The sequence below is a fragment of the Pediculus humanus genome, genomic scaffold (assembly GCF_000006295.1).
Source record: "Pediculus humanus corporis 1103172107412 genomic scaffold, whole genome shotgun sequence".
Taxonomy (NCBI): domain Eukaryota; kingdom Metazoa; phylum Arthropoda; class Insecta; order Psocodea; family Pediculidae; genus Pediculus; species Pediculus humanus.
In genome coordinates, this window is record NW_002987037.1 from 73,858 (window position 1) to 78,367 (window position 4,510).

Genomic DNA, 4,510 nt, shown 5'->3' on the forward strand with positions numbered 1-4,510 from the left:
TCCAAAACGACAATGAGGTCAAAACTGCATTGGAGCAGTTTTTTGCTCCTAAAACTAAAGAGTTGTATAAAAAAAGGAAAATGATACCACCCGAAAAATGTCAAAAGGTCACTAATAATAATAAACATAATATAATAGATAAAAATAATTTGACATAATTAATAAATCGTTTTTTGTTTTCTTAAAAAATTCGTAAATATCTTTTTGCCAACCCAATATTTTTTTTAGTTTAGAAAATTGACGCTTGGAACGCTGACCGTTTGTTTTTTGTTTACATTTTTCCTTTGTTTACATACTTAAATGTCTGATGTAATCGTTAACGATTTTTAATTTAAAAAAAAAAATTTAAAATAATTTTATAAAATAATAATTGATGGTAACAAAAAAAAAAAAAATTTTCCAATAAATATCTAAAAAAAAAAAAGGATAATTAACATTCAAAAGTGGTTTAAGAAAAAAAAAAGGGATAATCTATATAAAAATCGTTTGAATATTTTTTTTTCTTTTCCTTTTTTTTTATTATATAATAAATTTAATTTGAAAAAGGAAAAAAAACGTTTTTTATTTTACATTTAAATAAAAAAAAAAAAAATTCGAATAATCGATGACGATAACCTTAAATTTTATATAAATAAATTTAAAAACTTTTTTTTAACTAAAAAAGGGAAAAATTTCACACAAAAAATTTTTATTTTAAATACGTTTTTTCTTAATTCTTTCTTTCTCTCTTTTATTTTTAATAATAATAATAATTTTATTACACGAATAAACAAAGTGTGATTAATAATATTATTAATAATAAAAACATTTTTACTTTTATATATATATATATAGATAAATAACGACGAAAATAAATTTTATATTAAATGGCGTCGTTATATTATTGATTATTTAAAATTAAAAACAACAAAACCGTTTTTAAATTTAAATAAACAAATAGAAATTTGAACGCACACGCACACTCACTCTCACACGCAACACATTCACACGCACTTATTAATGATATTTAAATGATTTAAATGGTTAAATTAAATTTTTGAAATCCAAATCGATAAATCTTTCAAAGTTAAACAATTAAATTTAAATTTTTGTAAATTGTGAAATTACCAAAACTAAAAATTTCTTTGAAAATTTTCTACTTTACCATTCAAAAATTTATTTTTGTTTGCGTGTGTGTGTGTGCGTAGGTGTGGGTGTGCGTGCGTGCGAGTGCACGTGTGCGCGTATTAAGAAAAGTGAACAAAAGAATCGCGACAAAGAAAGATTTAAGAGAAATTTTATTTAAATAAAATTTTATTTATTATTCATATGTATATTTAATTATTATTATTATCATCATCATCATCATCATCATTAAAATAATCGTCGAATTATTTTTCCAAGAGTTTATTTATTTATAAATAATTTTTTATAATAAAAAAACACGTGACTCTTTTTTTTATTTACTTAAAAATTATTTTGTTCATTAAAAAAGGAAAGAAAAAAAAGAAACAATTTTTTTTTTTTGTTCAAAGGAGGAAAAAAAAGGAAAAAAGTTAAGAAAAATTTAAATAATAATGATGATAATAATGATAATGATGATAATGATAATAATAAGAAAAAAAAATCTTTTGTAGTTTCTTTTTGTTGCTTTTATGAAATCAGTGAAGCGGTTTTTCCTTCTTCTTTTTCTTTTTCTTTTTTTTTTTTTAGTAAAAAAATTTTCTGTCGTTCATCTTTTTTTTTTTTCCATGTAAATAAATAATCGGATTTAATAGACTTTAAATTTTCTAATTTTATTATTATTATTATTATTATTATTATTATTATTATTTTGCAAATGGATAAAAAGTTTTAAAAAAAAAAAAAAATGATGAAGAGCTTAAATAAAAAATGTCGCAGGAAACTTACATTTTCATATCTCTCAACCTTTAACTAAAGCAAATTATATTTTTTTTTAATATCAAAAGGATTTAACGAAAGCAAAGAGTTTTTTATGTATTCGAATCAAAGGAGGAAGAGATAAATAAAAGTTAATAAATTTAAATAATAATAATTAAACGTGACGTCATATTTATACGCGTACGTATTTTTCTGACGTCTTTTTTGTACAATTATAATTAAAATTTTAATTAATAAATTTTGTTTTATACAAAGGAAAATAAAAAGTTATTGTTATTAATTTTTTTAGTGTTGATAACAATTTATTGATAATATCGTAAAAATTTTAGTTTTTGGAAATAAGAAGAAGAAGAAGAAGAAAATGGCGCTTAAAGTTTTCTGTTGTTTGTTTCGGATAAAAATCATTTTTCATTTCTTTTGTATATTTTTTCCTTTGACGAATCATTTTTCTTTTTTTTTTTTTCCTTTTTTGTTTTCCCACACATTACGTCTCGAAATTGAAACAAAAAAAAACTTTTGGCTCGACATTACTTCTTTTCCTTTTTTTTTTTTTTCCTTTGAATCGGAAAATTTTTTTATTTAAAAAAAAAATAATTAAAAGGAAATAAATTACGCGCCATTTTTTTTTTTTTAAATTATTAATTTAATAAAACCTTTCGATTGATTTTTTTAAGAAACCGGAGGAGGGGAAGGGGGAGGGGAAAACACACAAAAAAAATCAAATCGAACAATCGGAAAAGTTTTTTTTTTTTCGGGGGGAGGGAAGGGGTAGAAAGAGGGCGTTAAAAAAGAAAAAAAAATCCCAAAATAAAAAAAAAAAACTTTTGTAAATTTTATTAAAAAGTTGTAAAGTTTTCTTCACCTGATTTCCCAAAGGTTTAAATTTTTTTTTAAAAAAAAAAAAGTGACGAAATTTACTTTTTGGATAAGTTAAAATTTATTTATTTGTATGTGGATCGTGGTGGGAGGGGGAGGGGAGGAGGGCGTGAGGAGGTAGAAGGAGAAAACAAGAAAGAAAAAAAAAGGATACAACTGTCAAAAAAAAAATTCTTTTTTTTTTTTTTTCTCTCCAAAGTCCGATTGACCTAAAACATTAAAAGGAAGAAAAAAAAAAGGAAAAAAAAAGGAAAAAGTTTTGTTCTTTTTTTTTTTTATTTTTATTTTGTGACATTTACGAAAATAACCGTAAATAAATTTATTATTATTATTATTATTATTTATGGAAACGTAAAAAAAAATTAAATTATTATTTACGCGATAAATTATCCTTCGTTATTGATTTATTTTCTCGTTTTAGGATAAACCACGTGGTAAAATAAATATTAATAATTATTTGTCGTCTGCTTTTTTTTTTTTATTATTACAAATCGACGAAACCTTTTTAATAAAATAGTAATTTTATATGACGTTTCAGTTGCACAACGCGCACTCACGCACACAAATTTTCTAATTAAAAAAAAGAAAAAAAAATTTTTTTTTTTTATTCTTTCATCTCCATTTTTTTTGTTTACTTAGAAATACCTGAAATTGTGCTATTAAAAAAAAAAAAAATGACTACAAATGGATGAAATGTAGATGGTGGGCGGGAAGGAGGGAGGAGGGAGGGGAGTAAGGAGGGGAGGAGAGTAAAATTTTTCTTTGATAATGAATGAAATACGTGTGACGTAATGAATGAACAATTCAAACATCAAATAAAATTTTTAATTAGAATTTTTTTCCCTTTTCTTTTTCTTTTTTATTTATTTGAAGAGTTAAAAAAGGTGCTACTAGAAAAGGTTGGGAAAAATTTTAAATTACAAAAAAAAAAAAGGATTCCTGTGATTGATGACGTCACACAAAGAAAAAAAATTTTTTTTTTTTTTTTAATTAATCGACGGTTGAATGATATTTTTCATTCACCCCCCTCCCCCCGCCACCAAAAAAATTTTTTTTTCCGATTGTTTCCTTCCACCGATCTCTTCACACCTTTACATAAATCACAGCAAAATTTTTTTTTCTTTCCGGTAGCAAACCCCCCCCCACCAAAAAAAAAGCATTTTAAACGTTAAAAACATTTAAGGAAAATTTACTCCTCTAATAAATCCGCCATATTTTAAAATCTCTAAAATATTTTAATTATTAATTTATATTTATATTATCGCGTAAGTGTTCGTATAATACTCTTGTTCTCTCGCGTTAATTAAATTAATATAAAATGATAATAATAATAATAATAATAATTTATTTATTTATGTACTCGTATATATATATATAAAATAAATAATAAAACAAAAAAAAAAGAGATAAAAAAAAATTTTGTTTAAAAAAAAAAAGGAAAAACTTTTTGCACAAAAAAAAAAACAACATAACCAAAATCATTTTCCCAAAGGAAAAAAGGAAAAGGAATAAAAAAGGTTTTTCTTTTTTTTTTTTGTAAGTTTCGTCGTACGAGTTTTAAAGAAAACAAAAAAAAAAAAATTTTTTTTATTTCTTTTTTTTACTCTTTTGCGTGTTTTGACTTTTTCTATATATGTGAGGGAAAAAGAAAAAAAAAACGTTAAGAAATTTTTTTTTTTTTTTTTTTTTTTTGTTATTTATTGAGATTCTAAATTTGCACGAAAAACCAACGACAGAAAAACATTTTTTTTCC